The sequence below is a fragment of the Phacochoerus africanus genome, chromosome 2 (genome assembly GCF_016906955.1).
Source record: "Phacochoerus africanus isolate WHEZ1 chromosome 2, ROS_Pafr_v1, whole genome shotgun sequence".
NCBI lineage: Eukaryota > Metazoa > Chordata > Mammalia > Artiodactyla > Suidae > Phacochoerus > Phacochoerus africanus.
Window position 1 is genome coordinate 206791558 of NC_062545.1, and position 18746 is coordinate 206810303.

Genomic DNA, 18746 nt, shown 5'->3' on the forward strand with positions numbered 1-18746 from the left:
CCCACTCCATGCTTAGCATTTAACATCTGATGGGTAGCATAACTTTTTAATCCATCACAGGTTATGTACCTGTCTTCCAGTTAAAGTCTTAGGGCATGCCATTGACATCATATTTACAATGATGATTTAATGTCTGGGAAAAAAAGGCAGCATAATGAAACACAGTCTGAACCTCTTAAATCTTTCTGATCTAAAGCTCAAGGAAATGGGTTTTTATTTTGTGTTTTTCTTATTTTTCTTGCTTATTTTCAAATCTACAAAGTGTCATTACTTTGTTTTGTTTTCCTTTCTTTGAGTCTACATTCTTCTCAAGTCCCAGAGTTTAGCTGTAAAAATCATACTATTTTATAACCATCTAGAACTTCAGCACTTTTTTGCCCTAAGTACCACCATGTTCAGCACTACAACGGAGAATTATTCATTCTTAATGGTTTATCTCACTGTGAATTTCCACACAGGAAGTTTTGTTTCAGCTTCATGCATGTGAGGAAATGCTTCTACTGCTGAGTGAGAGGTAAATTCTAGCACTAATATGATTAAAATCTCTGTTACCATCCTACAAATTGCACAATATATTTACATGGACCCAATCAATGTAAAACTGATGGAATAGAAGCCATTCAGCTCACAGATCATGAAAGGGGATGAGAACTATCACAGCCTTATATGTGGATTAATTCTATCTCAGCTCAGAGGAGCAATTTACGTATCTATCTTAGGTATTTAATCCAGCCTCTCCATACTGCTGCAGATATACAAAAGATTAGATGTGGAGTTAATAAAAGAAAAATAGCAGATTAGAATAGGAAATACAGAAGAGTAGTGAAAAAAACAAATTTTATTCCCAAATGACTGGAAAAAAGTTGCATTAAAAAAAATCCCAAATCTAGGAGTTCCTATTGTGATTAACAAACCTGACTAGCATCCAAGAAGGCATGAGTTCAATCCCAGGCCTTGCTCAGTGGGTTAAGGATCCCGCTTTGCCATAAGCTGTGGTGTCAGTCGAAGATGCGGCTCGGATCCCAACTTGCTGTTGCTCTGATGCAGGCTGGTGGCTACAGCTCTGATTTGACCCCTAGCCTGGGAACCTCCATATGCTGCAGGTGCAGCCCTAAAAGACAAAACGACAAAAAAAAAAAACCCCACATCTATATAGTCTATAGCCTATTCCTATTAATAAATCAAAGTTTTGATGTGGGTATTATCAGATCTTTGTGAAATTTCCTCCCTTTAAAAGATGGCCCAGGCTATATACGGTCTATTTGATTATGTTTAGATTGGACATCGAGCCCATTCTTATTAGCTAAACCTTTTTTTTTTTTTTTTCGGTTGGCTAGAATATCATCCAAAAACTTAAATATACAATTGTTGCTACTTATAAGCTGCTGTTGCAAATAACTAAACAAGTGAAGGTGAAGGTGGCATTTTCAATGTCATGAAGAGATTATGTGGATTCCATTTTAATTTGTCTGCACTCTCTTTTTGATCACAGGTAATTGTGACTTGGCTCTAGTTCAAAGCCAGGCAGATGGAGAGGAAGGAGATCTTAAACTCATGCAGTCTTTACAAGATTCACAATAGTATGCCCTGCTTATTTGGGCCCTTTCTCCTTAGCACAATAAGTGTGCGCTAAGTAGAGTTGAAACTTGTCCTGAAAAACCCATAGCCTCAGGGGTACCATTGAGAAATGCTGTGTGGGCAAACAAAGCTCTCTCTTTGCAGCTTTACAAATGATAGGTTTTCACTTTATAAGATGTTTTCACTGCATTCTTAAAGCATCTGCTGATGCAAAACAGCAGGGGCCAGCAATCCCAGTTTAGCATTGTATGTGAAAACAAATGTCTATTCATGAAGGCCCCCCTCTCTCTCTTAGAGTTAGCTGCTTTCATTGAGAAGCTGGGAGAACAAGATGTAAAGAAAGGGGGCTAAAGGGAGATGCCAGCTTTCTGCAGTGGGATGCCACTGCCCTTCAAGTACATCACTCTCATCCCTGGCCCTCCTAGGGACAGATTGGAGAGCTCTGAAGGAGCACTGCATGAAGCTCCCAGGGAGGAAAAGAGATGCTGAAAGTCACCCTAGGAGTTCAAAAATAAGATATACCTAAGAATAAATCAAGAACCTCCTGACTGATGTCGCAGGATTGAGCGTGAGTTCAGCTACAGAATGGTGCACCTAACTACCAGAACTAAACCTCTCCAGTAGCCCATTTGTTTGATTACTTTCCCTCATTTTTAGATCCCTGACATGGTCCAGAGGACCTGTGCTTTTTTGTTCTATTCTCCAGGGAGGATTACTTGACTAATTTGTCAGTACAATTTTCCCAAAGGAGGTGGGGGGAATGGCTATGCCATATGTCACTAACTGAAATAGAGTTATGCCTATGTATACATTCTAATGGGTTGTATCTTTCTACAACATCTTTCCCATGGAAACAGCCCATGCCCTTTATTGCATTTGGCATTCCAGATGAGGTCTGTGAAGAACTCTTTGGGAGGCCCGTTTACTTTGTGCTTTCTTGTTGCTATGTGATTTCTCCTCCGGCCGAGTGACCTTCTTTCAAGTACCATATTCTTTTCTCTAGGCCAGAACCCTCCAGAAATTAGGAAGATGGTGTCTTATAAAATGCAGGGCTTAAAAATGCTCTAACACAAGCAGAGGTGATTTAAATTTTGAAATATTAAATGAACTGAAACAAATAAAACACATAGCTTGGAAGACTGTCAAAACGTGAACAGAGATTCTGCTTTTCCTTCTCTTTCCAGGCCATTCCATCAGGATGCTGTCAGTCTGAACTAGTGCAGCCAAATCTTGATTATCCATGGAGGTCAACTCATGGACAATTAACACTCCAAGATCATAGCTCACACAAAGTTAGAGCTAGAAGGGAAGTCAGAGAGCATTTATTCCAGTTAATTCAGTTTACAGGTGAGATACTCAAGGTCAGTAAGGTTAAGTGTCTTGAACAAATTTACACACCTAATAAGGGGTAGAGTCTAAGAATGAGCTGAGTTTCTGACTCACTGTTTATTTCTTTCTACTCTCTCCCATGGATTCTTTTTACAGGTTTTATTTTTATTTGTTTATGCTTTTAGCCTACATCCCTGACTTCTCTTCCTTGAAGTTCTTAGAGGAAGAGGTATTGTGTAAATCCTACCTCACCCTTTTAAGTCAGATTTGCCTTACTTTGCTCCAGTTCACCCTTAGTCAGAAGCCTCATGGACATGATCAAATGACAAATGGGCACAGGAGGGCAAAACAAGCATGAGGAACTAGTGATTCACAGGTGGGATTTCCAAGGGGTGAGAGATTACATTCGGCAATTAAAGGGACAGCCCAGCACCTGGATTGTGGTGACATGCCAGTAGACGATGCATGGGCGGTACTTCGAGGAGGGGAGATAGGGCAAAATTCAAAATGGAGATAACAAAGACTCAGGTTTTCAGCACCAAGCACTGTAGAATCAAGCTACAGGTTTTGTCACTGGCATGGAGTTGCTCGTCCCTGAGCTCATCCTTCTGCTTGAGCGAAAAGTTTGTTAGTGGAAGGGAAGTTTCTAGTAACTAAGGAAAAAGGAAAAGGGCAACTGCAACAATGCCAGTGCTCGACCACATATGGATCCATGAGGTCATCGCAAAGGGAAGGGGCAATATGGGAATTGAGAAATAGGATTCAAAATTCTGTCAAGAGCAGTGTGACTTGCAGAGAGAAATAAGCCTTTCTGGGTTTCGGTTTCCTATAAAATGAAGAAATAGAACAGCTAACTTCCTCAAGTGTATTTCTAAATAACATGAGTGCCACAAGATGTTAATTCACTGAATGAACACTAGCACACAGGTGTGCATATATACAAGCACAAACACATTTACATGATCAAATACGTCTGAGAAATTCTGGGTTATAAAACGTCAAGCTGGCTTCATCTCTAGGAAAACCCCAGAGCCTTCAACATGCTAATAATTGTGTGTATCTGTAAGGTAAAGGATCCAGTATATAGTGATGCCCTCACAAATTCTTATTTACAGGCCATGGATAGAGCATATATTCAGAACGCTGGCCAAAAAAGATACCTAATGCCCCTACCAGCTCTTAAATTCTTAAATATGATTCTATGGAATGTAGGTTGAAGGATCTAAATTTTGCTTAATTCCCACATCACATGCAACATTGCTTTTTTTAATAATAGGAACTCAAATGTACAGTGATAGACACTTTACAGCCAGTAAGCTTGAAATATGCAATCATCACACTTTAAAACTGTTGATCAAGCAGGGAATATAATCCTGTAACGCCTACTTACCATGGGAATCTAAAGTGGTCTTGCTTCTATTTTTCTGAAATTCATGGTATTGGCCTGAGGAGATTATTTCTTAAAGTATGTTGCTGTTATTGACATCATAAAAATCCTCAGAAAAGATTATCATCTCTTGAGAGAACACAGTTATAAGTCTCCAACTCTGATTTTTAAAATATATGTAGCATATAATGAGCTTAAAACTCTTATGTGTTACTGTAAATTGTCCCTAAAATTATCAGTTAGCCTAGTCCTAAGCATGTAAAATATTTATAATGAAAAGCCCAGATGTCTTTAATTTTTGATGAAAAAAAAAAAAGTGTTTTCCTGACCTTTCACAATCTAATTTGTTACATATCATTAAAGAGCTCTTTATCCTGGAAAGTTCTGGCTTCTCTGCTTATTACGAACTGGCCCAGGAATATAGAGAAACCATTTCTCACTCAACAGTCTACTTTCCAGACAAGAAACATAAAAGTGACATATGTACATATGCACAAGAGGAGAATATTAAGAGTTAAGGGAATCAGTTCAAATTTAAACAAAAACAACCAGCTTTGTTATAATCAAGTCAAAAGGTACCATAACTGTGGGCCCCTTAACTCTGCACTCTCTCCTCTCTGATCCACTCTCCATACAGAGCCATCTTCCAGCTCTGATCACATAAATATACTATTTGAAAACTTTTTTTTATTAAAGTATAGTTGCTTTACAGTGTTGTGTCAATTTTTACTATAGAGCATAGCAACCTGTCCTACATATATACATATACACGCATTCTTTTTCTCAGACTATCTTCCATCATGTTCTACCCCAAGAGACTGGCTATAGTTCCCTGTGTTGTACAGTAGGATCTTATTGCTTATCCATTCTAAATGTAATAGTGTGCATATACCCAACCCCCCAATCCTCCTCCATCCCACTTCCTCCCCCTTCACCCCATGGCAACTACAAGTCTGCTCTCCACGTCCATGATGTGTTTCTGTTTTGTAGATAGGATCACCCATGGCATATGATCTCTTTATCTCCAAAATTAAGTATAGAATCCTCTATCTGCCATTCATCCCTTAATAATATATGTAAACATTCTAGGCTAATTCTCACAACTTCCTTATACATGTCACGTATTCTAGCCAGACTGGTCTATTTGGTATTGCCTGAGTACCTCCTATGCTTTCCTCCTTCATACACATTTATTCAAGAAAGCCCCTCTGACTAAATGGTTCACTCTATTCTTTCTTCATTCTCCACCCATCTCCATATTCTGATGCTCAAAATTATATCCATCATCTAAGACATTGCTTACCTATGACTCTTGCATTAACTGTTCTGTTCCCTTCATGCAGATGTGACAGCTGAACCAATTCCCTCTCCCATCGTGATCACCTTTTTTAAGTATTTATGGTCTGTTGTGATTGTATATTATATATAGGAAAAAGACCATGATGTAACATGTCTTTATCTAAGGCACTCAGTAAATAATAGTTTCATAAATAAATAAACTTCAAGACTTTTATATGAAATAGAGTACCTAAAAAACTACTTAAAAAATCTGAATATATGAAAAGCTCAACTTAAGTTGTAAGGTAGCAAACTACATTCATCAGGATTTAGAATGGCATTGATTTAAGGAGTTTTTCTAGTATATTTAAAAACAACATGTTTAAATAATATCTTTCCCAAAGGTACTCAACAATCCAAGGGAAACATAAAAATATACTACCATATATTTTGAAGTTAAATGAAAATTTCTGTCCCTGCACTAAATATACAAAGTTTTGCTTATGTGCTTCTAGCCTCTCACCTCCACTATCTAACTTGTACATGGAATCAACTGTCTTGCCAGAACAAACAAAGCACCTCATCCTCAGACCTAAAGTCGGGATGTAGAGTCTCTCACAAAAGCACAAGAGCTAAGGGCTAGATAGTTCTTTCATTCTTTTACCATTCAGGTGAATTCTCAACTATGCCTTAAACAAACCATATGCATTCACTCCCACCTACAGTGACTGTCTATCTTGCCTTAACTTCTGCCAACTCTTAGACCTCCAACTTCTGCCCTTACATCCAAGTTCAGAGTGATCTTTCTTCCCAGGACCTATGCTGAACCAGACCAGGAGCCCTGAGAAGTAGCTCAACCAGCAGATATTCTGATAGGGTTGTGCTACATAGGGCAAGTGGTTTTTCACACTTTTCAAGAAATACAGTCCACATTTAATCAAATCTGTGTTTGATTTGAGTTAGGATTCATTTTTGAATAAAAGTAGGAATAATTAAATAATTTAAATAAATGTAGGAACTCTAGAAAGATGGCAAAAAACATGGTGTCCTAAAAAGACAATGCATCTAGATGGATGGATGGATGGATGGAAGGAAGAGGGGAGAGAGGAAAGGGAGAGAAAAGAAACCACGTGGACATCTTACACAACAAAAGTAGGTGACGAGGTATCCCCATGAGTTCCCAACTACAAGCCGATGAGGACAAGCCACCAACAGGGCCAGGGGGGACTGGCATGGTATTAGTATTTGTCTGAAAGATAGCAGAGAGAAAAAAATGGGACATACGAAACACTGGAAAAGAGAAGAATTGCAAAATATCCAAAAGGTATTTACTGTAAAAGATGGCAAGTCAATTTCAGAACAGAAGCTGAAACTGAAAAGAGTTTTAGCCAATTTAGTAAGAGGTGAGTCCAAAAGGTCCATGGGGGGTTGCAGCAGACTGGCCCTTGTGAACATTCAAAACTAAGTAGTCAGGACTCCCTTCCAGGACAGAGCCCCACATGGGAAGAAAAAAAAAAAAAAAAAAGCTGGGAATGGAATCAAAATTGAGCAAGGACAAGAAAAGAAAGATGAATGAAAGAAAAAAGTAGAGGAGAGAAAGAGTTGAGAAATGTCAAAAGACAAGCCGTTATCTTTAATTGATTGAGATTAAGCATCTTTCAACCTTTACTGCAAGTCCTGACTTCAAGTCTACCCTTTATGTATTTTTTCTCCTTTTCCTCCTCTTTTCAGAGGAAGAAATTCCCCTTAATTTCCTCATGCTTCCTATGCTCCTCATGTATCTTCTCTTGTTGGCATCTTCAATTTTCCTGTCTTCACAGATGTTTTACTCTTGCCTCTCAAATATAATCAAATTACACTTATCTTGCAACAAAAGACTATTCAGCTCTACCACTCATATTAACTCCTCCTTTGTTCTTTCCGTCCCTGAACCTGTCAAAGGAGTGTTTCACATCTGCAAATCTCACCTCCTCTGATCAAGGATGCCAGTGATTATACTCAGCCCTAATTTTACTAATCTGTTTTATGTCCTTTTAAACCCTATTGCCATCTCTTTTTAGTTATAGTCGTCTCTTAACTCCCAAAGCACCATCCTATTTCTCTTAACTGTGAGACCACTTTTCTTTCTTTCTCAAGTTTTTCTTCTCTTGCTTTGCAAAAAAGCAGGGATTTTCAGCTGTTCTTGTTTTGGGGCAACTGTTCTCTTTTACTTTTTCCTGTGTAGATTTCTCCCATAGCAGACTTTTCAGTGATTATATAGAGATGTAAATAATTCTCAAATCAGTTTCACTAATCCTGATGTCTCATTAAAAATCCAGTCTTTCACTTGAACTTTTGCCATATTTTTAATAGTACATACAAACTACACAAGATGGAGCTCTGTGAATTTCGAAAAACTGCTCTGATGCTCCTAAAAGTTCAGGGAAACAAATTTCATATAAAAATAATTAATATAAAAACACTAAGGTCAAGTCTCATGCAAAGTTATTGAAAACAAAAAAGGACAAAAGAACTGAATGACACTCCTGCAGATAAAGAAAATATGCCTGTATAACATATCCATAGATCAGTTCAAAACTTTCACAGTCTACTTAACTAACTAGGTTATCAATTTAACTAGGCTCAAGCACCTTAGGAAGATTATACAATATAAAGAGGATAACATAAATCAGAATTAGAAAAGCTCATGAATGAAATTATTGCATCATAAAATAATTAGAAACATAAGAAAAAATATATCCAAAAGGAAACTAAATTAGAAGGACACAAACATGATCATAAGAGATAATGCCTTGAGAGAAATGCAAGGTGAAAAGGAGGAAACTTTAAAAATGAAAAAGGAAATTAAAAGGTTTTAAGAGCAAGTGACAAACACAGAAGGTAAGCAAAGAAAATCTAAAATGCAGATAAAAGAGTCCATGAAGAAAGAAAACCACAAGAGAATGTAAACAATACTAAAACTATATTTTTTGAATTAGTTCTTGAAATTAAAGAAAAATATGTAAGCTTCCCAGTCAAAGAACATCTGCTATAATGGAGAGTATCATTCTCCAGAATGACCAAAAACAAGACATATTCTAGTAAAAGTACTGGACTTTATGCTTAGAAAAATCTACTTAGCATCAAAGCAAAAGCAATTTGTGACTTAAGTGAAAAAAAATAGATTGTCATCAGACTTTTTCAAAAGCAATAAATTATGCCAGAAGAAAATAGGGTATCATATTTAAATACTCAAGGACAGAACAGTGAGCCAAAGATTTCCTATCCAACAAAACCAACTTCCCAAATATAAAGGACACACACACAAAACTATTGTCAACCAGCAAGAACTCACGATATGGATTCTACTTCCAGGTATGATGGAATAAATGAACTAGTCCTCCTACCATAAATGATACTACTGAACAAATATTTCAGGTAATTATTTTCAGTCTTTAATCTACAGGATAGCATAACAGTTTGATCCCTGAGAAAAGAGAAGCTAACAAAGTATGCCCCAGAATTGACCAGACTCTGTACAGGGACATTTCTCAATTCTCTATTACAGTTCAGTGATCCGGAGTCCCAGCTGAGCACCATGGTCAGACATTAGAAAGTATGGATCACATTTCAAAGTTGGTGAACTGGCTGGAATCCGCAGGGCAGAATGCCAGAGAAGAGAGGGACACAAGGAAGGTGCCCAGAACCTGTGAATGGAGGGGTGGGTGGGTTCCTTTGAGTTCTTGGCCAAGGGCTAGTCTGTACATGAAAAAGAAACTATTTGAGGCTTTCCTAGGGAAGTACACCAGGATAGACTTTATGATAAATACTAACATAATGCTTAATACATTATTTGATCACAACATAATTAAATTAGAAAGCAATAAAAATAAGGTATCTAGAAAATGCTCAAATCACTGGTCAATGGAAATGAAATAACAAACTTCTACCACAGATCAAAGAAGAATTCACAAAGGACATTTGAAAAGACTTCAAATTTAATGAAAATGGAAAATACCAAGACTTATAAGACATAGCTAAAACAGTATGTAGAAAAAAAAATACTGCTTCAAATAATTATATTAGAAAATACAGTTTAAAATAAGTGATTTCCATGTTCATTTTTGAAGATTCTATCTTAAAAAACTAGAAAGTAAACTTAAAGATCTGAGTATGACCAAAATAAGAAGAAAAGAAATAATAAAGAGCTGAACTCAATGAAATGGAAAATGATGGGTAAGTTTAACAAAATCCAAAGCAGAAAGTTGAAAATATTAATAAAATTAATGAACTCTAGCAAGATTAATAAAAAAGAGAAAATACAAAATACTTAGAAAATATCAAGAGCCCTTGATAGTCTACTAAAGAAATAAAATTCATCATCAAAGAACTTCCCCTCACCCCAAAACACCAGGTCCAAATTATTTCACTGTGAATTTGATCAAATACTTAAGTTTTATATAAACTCTTCCAGGAAATAGAGAAGAAGGGGCTGCATCTCAACTCATTTTGTAAGTGTAGGAAAACCCTCATCCCAAAACCTGAAAAGGATGTTTTAAAAATCAAATTTACAATCTCTTTCATGAACATCAATGCAAACACTTTCCAAAAAATTTGCAAATAGAATTAAGCTATACACAAAATGGATAATACATCATGACCAGATGAGATTCTCAGGAATGCATAAAATAAAGTAATTAAAATTAAGATGATTTGCCATACTATCAGAAGACAAAATACCAAGGAACAAATGTAACAAAATTCAATGTGTATTTGTGAAAAATATCTCAGCACACTAGGAGTAGATAGAAACGTCCTCTACCCTGATAACTGACATAGAAAACAACTAATATTATTCTTGGTGAAGTACTGTTTTCCCCTAAGATGAAGAACAAAGTAAGAATATCTACTCTCCCCATTAATATTCAAGATTGTACTCTGGAAGTTATAACCAATGCAATAGAGCAAGATACAGAACTAAAAAGCTCATACACAGGAAAAGAAGTTGTTAAACTGTCACTGCTCATAGATAACATTATCCTCTACATAAATAATACCAAGGAATCTATAAAAATAAACTATTAGATTTAATAAGTTAATTCAGCAAGGCTGCATGATACAAGGTCAGTATATACAAATCAACCACATGCCTTTCGACTAGCAACAACATCTGGAAGATCATATTTAAAACACAACCCACTTATGATAGCATCAAAAAAGATAAAAACTCCTGAATAAGTTTATAAAGAGAAAACTACAAAACGACGCCAAGGAAAATTAAAGATCTAAATTAAAGGACAAACATATCATCATATTAATGATTTGGAAGATCCCAAAGTGTTAAGACTTCTTCCTTTTCCTCTAAATTGATGAACACTCAACACAGTTTCAATTATAATTTCAGCATAATTTTTGCATAAATACATAAGCTGATTCTAAACCTCATATGGAAATTCAAATGACTTAGAATAATCAAAATGATCTTGAAAAGGGAAGAACAAAGTTGCAAGAATTACTATTTGGTTTCATGACTTACTAGAAACTGAAATTAATCAAGTCAGTTTGGTATTAGAACAAAAATAAACATATAAGAGTTCCCTGGTGGCCTGGTGGTTGAGGATTTGGTGTTGTCATTAAGGTGTCTCAGGTTCAATACACAGCCCAGGAATTTGTATTTGCTGTGAGAATGGTTAAAAAAAAATTTTAAATAAAATAAACCACACAAATAGAACAAAATAAATTTCAGAAATAACCATGCAAGTAATTAATTAGTTTTTTATAATGATTTTTCTTTTTTTCCATTATAGCTGGTTTACAGTGTTGTGTCAGTTTTCTACCGTACAGCATGGTGACCCAGTTACACATACATGTATACACACCATGCAATTAATTTTTGATGAAGGCACAAATGCAATTTAACAAGAGACAATGATTTTCTCAATAAACTCAGTAAAAACTGGATACCAATCTGGGAAAAAATAAACCTTGACCTTTACATTGTATACAAAAATTAATTCAAAATGGACCAGTGACCTAAAAACTAAAAGCTAAAACTATAAAATTTATAGAAAAAGTATGGGAGAATTATTCACCACCTCAAAGATGGGAAAAATATCTCAGTCCACACACAAAAAAAAGCACTAATCATAACAGAAAAAAAAACTGCAAAAATGTATTTGGTGACGGACTTGTATACAGAATGTGTTAAAGAACTCTTACAATTTAATAAGAAGAATAAAAAATTTAGAAATATGTAAAGACTCACAAAAGATATATGAATGGTAAATACTCATTTGTAATGATGCTCAACATCATTAACCAGGAAAATGACAACTACGACCTCAACGAGATACCACAATGCACTCATTAGTTTGATTGACATTTGAAAGACTGATCATATAAAATATTAGTAAGGATGTGGAACAACCAAACTTTTATACATTTCTAGGAGTATAAAATGGTGCCATCACTTTGAAGAATCGTATGGAAGTTTCTTATAAAGTTAAATAGGTGGTTATCATGTGACCCAGAAATTGCATTCCTAAATATCTGCACAAGAAAATTAAAATATACTCTACACTAATGTTCATAGCAGTGTTAATCATAACAGCACAAAAGCTAGGAAAAAACCACAAATGTCTATCAACAGGTAAATAGACCAACATTTTGATATATGCCTACAATAAATTGTTATATAGCAATATACTGGTACACACAATTTCAAAAGTGTTATGCTGTGCCAAGGAAGCCAGAGCCAAAAGAGTGCAGGTGGCATGATTCCATTTAAATGAAACCCAAGAAAAGACAAATCTAATCTAGAGTGACAGAGATCAGTATTTGCTTTCAGTAGAGATAGGTAACTAACTAGGAAGGTCAGCGGGGAATATATTTTGAGAATGGATATGATGTACATCTTGACAGTGTATCTGACACAAGGGTATTTACATTTGTCAAAACTCATCAAAATGTATATTTAAATAGGTGCCACTTATTACATGCACACTATTTTCCCAAAAAAATATTGAAAAATATGCTGAATAAAAGAAGCTGACACAAAAAGCATATATACAATATTATTTTATTTATATAAATTTCTAGAACTAGAAAAATTAATCTATTAGTGATAGAAATCAGATCGGTGGTTATTTGGAGCAGGGCTAAAAAGGAATTAATTGGTAAGTGGCATTTGAGAACTTTCTGGAGTAACAAAAATGTTCTAACATTGTTCTAAGTTTTGAATTTAAAAAGTAATGAGGAATTTACAATATATACATTTGCCAAAACCCATTAAAGTGAATTATTTTTTTTTATTTTGGCCATATTGATGGCATGCAGAAGTTCCCAGGCTAGGGATCAAACCTGTGACACAGTGGTGAAAATACTGGATTTCTAACCTGCTAGGACACCAGGGATCTCCTAAAGTGAATTTAAAAATATAGAAGTTTCTGGGCTAGGGATAAGATCAGAACTGCAGCTGAGGCCTACGCCACAGCCATTACAACACCAGATCTAAGCCGCATCTACAACCTATTCTATAGCTTCTGGCAATACCTGATCCTTTACCCACTGAGCAAGGCCAGGGATCAAACTCACATGCTCACAGCAACAATGCTGGGTCCTTAACCCATGGAGCCACAAAAGGAATTCCCTAAAGTGAATTCTTAATGGATGCATTTTATATAAATTACACCTCAGTAAAATGCGATTTAAAAGTAAATCTTAGAAAGCAATGCTCCCATGAGCAAGAGAGAAGACTCAAATAAAATTGAAAAAGGAATAAGGAAATGTTATAACTGAAATCACAGAAATATAAACAATCATTAGAGACTATTATGAATAATTATGCACCAACAAATTGGATAACCCAGAAGAAATTCCTGGAAACATACAACATAACAGGACTGATCATGAAGAAATAGAAAATGTGAAGAGACCAATAATGAGTAAGATGAATAGGTAATTGAAAAACTCCATGAAATAAAAACCCAGGACCAGATAATTTCACTGGTGAATTCTATCAAACATTTTAAGAAGAATTAATGCCAATCCTTTTCAAACTCTTCCCCAAAATTTAAAGAGACAGAACATTCTCACACTCATTTTATAAGGTCATCCTTACTCCAATTCCAAAGGCATATAATGATACTAGAAGAAAAGAAAACTACTAGCCAATATCTCTCATAAATATAGACGCAGAAATTCTTAAAATGTTAGCAAACCCAATTTAATAGCCCATTAAAAATATCATGCAATATGATCAAGTGAGATCAACCTCTACGATGCTATGAAGATTTCATAAATGTGATATACTGCAATAAAGGAGTGAAAGATAAAAACCATTTGATCATCTCAATAGATGAATAAAATGCATTTGACAAAATTCACCATTCTTCCATGACTAAAAAATTTTCACAAATTAGGTACAGATGAAATATACCTTAACATAATAAAGGCCATACATGACAAGCCCACAGGTAACATTATACTTAAGAGTAAAAGGTTGAAAACTTCTTCTAAGATCAGAAACTAGACAGGGAGGTTTGCCCTTGCTGCTTTTATTCAACATAGTACTGGAAGTATTAGCCAGAGTAATTAGGAAAGAAAAAGAAATAAAAAGCATCTGAATCATAAAGGAAGAAGTAACACTGTATGTGCAGATGTCATGACAATATATACAGAAAACCCTAAAGATTCCCTAAAAAATTATTCAAATAAACAAATTCAGTAAAGTGGCATGATGCAAAATTAATATACAAAGTCAGTTATGTTTCTATACACTAGCAACAAACTATCTGAAAAAGAAATTAAGAAAGTTGAAATGAAATTGGACCCCTGCCTTACACCACTTATAGAAGTTAATTCAAAATGGATTAAAGATTTAAATGTGATACCCAAAAGGACAAAACTCCTAGAATAAAACAGGAGAAAACTCCTTGACACTGATCTTGGCAACAATTTTTAGATATGACACCAAAATCACAAGCAACACAAGTAAAAATAAATAAGATTATATCAAACTAAAAATCTTCTGCATATCAAAAGAAACAATCAACAAAGTGAAAAGATAACTTGGAATGGGAGAAAATATTTGAAAAGCACATATCTAATAAGAAGTTAACATCCAAAATATACAAAGAACTCATGCAACTCAATAGCAAAAAATAAAAACCCCCAAAAAACAAAACACCTCAACCAAAAAATGGGCAAAGGACTTGAATAGTTAATTTTTCCCAGGAAGATATGTAAATGGCCAACAGTTATATGAAAATGCGCTCAACATCACTAATCATAAGGGAAATATAAATCAAAGCCACAATGAAATATCACCTTATACATACCCATTAGAACAGCTATTGTCAAAAAGCTAAGAGATAAGAAATGTTGGCAAGGACATGGAGAAAAGGGAACACTTGTACACAGTTGGTGGGAATGTAAATTGATGTAGCCACTATGAAAGACAGTATGGAGATTCCTCAAATAATTAAAAATAGACCTACCATATGATTCAGCAATCCCACTTATGGATATGTATCTGAAAGAAATGTCTTCATTATCTTAAAGAGGTATCTGCACCCTCATATTCACTGCTGTGTTATTTGTAACAGCCAAGACATGAATCAACTGAAGTATCTATCAATGATAAAAAGATAAAGAAAATGTAATATACATATGTAATAGAATATTATTCAGCCACAAAAAGAAGGAAACGCTACCCTTTGTGACAACACGGACGGACCTTGAGGGCATTATCCTGAGTGCAATAAGTCAGACAAAGAAAGGCAAATACTATAGTAGCACATTTATACATGGAGTTTGAAAAAGACAAACTCATAGAAACAGTTAAATTGGGACTGCCAGGTGCTAGGGAGTGGAGAAAATCACGAGTTATTGGTGAAAGAGGACAAGCTTCTAGTTATAAGATGAATACATTCTAGGGATTTGATGTACATCAGAGTGACTACAGTTAACACTACTGTTATTACATACTTGAAATTTGCTAAGAGAGTAGAATTTAAATGTTCTCACCATACACACATGCTAAGAAAAATTATGTGAGATGAACTAAGCTTATTGTGACAATCATTTCATAATATATATGTATGTATATCAAATCATCACAAACTTACACAATATTCACAAGGTTATACATCAATTTTATCTCAATAAAGCTGGAAAAAATCAGGTGGACAAAAAATCAAATAAAATATGTAGGTGATAGGGTATGAGGGAAGAAGGAAGAGAGCAGGCAGAGAGCTGTAATAGAAAGATCATAACTAAGTAGCTCACTCAGGGGTTAGTATTGTTGTGGCCAGGGACATGGTATTAAGAGTCAGATATAGCTATCTCCTCTAAGCCTGTCATCTACTGGATGAATGATCATAGGCTAGAGATCTAATCTCTCTGGGTTTTAATTTCTTCACCTGTAAAACTGAAATAAGTTTATTTAAGGGTTTTTAAAAATAAGTTCAAATTTCATCATATTGAATGGTATCTAACAGATGATCAAAAAATAGCAGCTATTATTACTCAGAGGTTTTCCTGGTTTCCAGTTTATAACTTCTGAAACTTACTCCGGGTACATTCTCCAAGAAAACGATCCTCTCAATGATTTCCCAGTATCTGACAAAATAAAACACTGTATCAACTTCCAAATGTAGAATCCCACCTCAGACGTTCTTACCTCTCCAATACCCTAAATGACTTAGAGTTACCTTTTTCCCTTTTTCCCTTCCTCTTGGAGTTGCCTCATTGCACAATGACCTTCCTACATTTCTCTCCTTAGTGAATTATATCATCACTTAGCCCCATTCTTTCTACTTAACCTGGTTCTAATTCCACCTTCTCCAAAAAGCTTTCTATGATTTCTTCCTCACCGAAAAGTGATCCCTCTTCTAAGACCAAAGCTCAAATACTACACTCTGCAAAATCTTATGATACCAGTTCTAGGGATGGCTAAAGGCTTTAGATATGCCTGTTTCTTAGTTCTTAAAGAGCAAACTTATGACTACCAAAGAGGACAGGTGATGGGGGGAGGGATGGACTTGGGGGTTGGGATTGGCATATGCACACTGTGGTATACGGAATGATTGGCCAATAGGAACTTGCTGTAAAGTACAAGGAACTCTACTCTGAAAAGGTCTATATGGGAAAAGAATCTGAAAAAAAAAAAAAGGATGTTTATAAACATGTAACTGAATCACTTTGTTGTACAGAAGAAACTATCATAACATTGTAAACCAACTATACTTCAATAAATTTTCTAAAAAACATTTTGGTTTTTATAATTATATTTGTCATTAGGAAATTCTCAATAAAAATATTAATATTTTTATATCCTCTTCATATACTGAAATAGGGAGCAGAAACTTATAAAAATGAGACTCTATCTAGTATAAATTTTATAAATCTTAATTTGAAAGTAATTAATTTTTAGAACTATTTCCAGTGTTCCCCTGTGTCATCTGCATTTGAAAATCCCTTGTTAATCTTCAACTACTAGAAAGACCAAAATATATTCTAGTCAAAACTGCACTGCAACTCTAAATTTAAATTATATATTTGTTAGTCAATTAGTTCAACCAGAAAAAGAGCTAACTGAATGAGATAACACAAGATAAAGAAAATACCGAACAGAGAACACAAATAAAATTTTCTGATTTTTATATTGCTCCTCTAATAATACTGGAGAATTTCTTCTTTACTGTCTTTCTTCTAAATGGCATAATTTCTCCTTTGGTATTTCCCCCCACCCCCCAAAAAAAGATCCAGGACCTAATTTTTTGTGCTTGTCAGCTACTACCTATGCAGTTCCATTATAAATGGTCATTAGCTGCCGATCTTGGTATTATTACCATGAGGTCTTTATAAACCCTTTCCTATTGGTCAGTCTTTAAAAATGGCACAGCTACAAAACAATGTCAGTTATGATTCAACCCTAATTTTTCCTGTCAACAGCCTTGTTCAACTTCCCAGATATTCCTACTAGTTGCCAAGTCCATTTTGTAAACGAAATCTGCCTTTTGAAAACCACCATATGAATATGTCAACAGGTCATGAAATATTTTCATTACAAATCTTAAAGAAAAACTTAGCTCTAAAGAAAGTTTGGAAAATGTCTATTTCATTAAGTGCAAGTGTGAAATCTTGATGGAAAACATTTATTTTGGCAACTTGCTCTTCTGTTGGTGGCCCCAAAGTATCCTGACCAGACTATCTTCGTGGGAGGTGGAACTGGGGGGATTCTAGAGTAAATGAAAAATTCCTTCCTAGGAGCCCCTTGGACCATGAACATTAGGGAAAGACTGGGAAAATCTAAAGGACAAATGCAAATGCATAACAGCCTATTCTAAAAGCTCCTATGTCACTAGGGTCATTTCTCAATCATCTCCATTAAGAAAAAATAAGTACTGATATGGACCAAAGGTGGAAGATATTATCCAAATTATCTGTGTTTGACTTTGGAACAAAGGTAAAGGAGCACACATGTGCATGCATGCATACACACACACACACACACACACACACACACACACACACACCTATTCTTGTTCAACACTATTGTTTAAGCCATTTTTTGGAACAAAGGTAAAGGAGCACACATGTGCATGCATGCATGCATACACACACACACACACACACACACACACACACACACACACACACACCTATTCTTGTTCAACACTATTGTTTAAGCCATTTTCTCTGCCTGGGAAGACTTGGCCACTATCGTTTGCCTAATAAGGTCCACTAATCCTTTATGATTGGATACAAATGTCACTTCCAGGTGAAGCCTTCCCTGCCTTCCCCAGGGAGATAATCAATCTCTCCCCACCTCTCCTGTGCTTTCACAGTCTTGGGTGCCTAAATGTATTACAGTATATGTTATGTTGAAGTGCTATTAATCCTCTATGTGTTAGTATTCCTCACTGCCCTTGGAGACCTAGAGGGTAAAGCCAATGTTTCATTCATCTCATGGTCCTTAGAGTCAAGCATTGAGCATACACAATGCCCAGTAACCATTTTTGAATGATTATTCTCCTAGGTAACCTCAAAGTGATAGGGGAAGAGGTATCCCAGGAATATCTACAGATGAACCAAAAATACTAAGTGAAATTCAAACTGGAATTATAAACTGACACAGACCATCCCCAAAGTACTCAGTCAGGAGACAACTCCATGAGGTTTCTTAAAATAA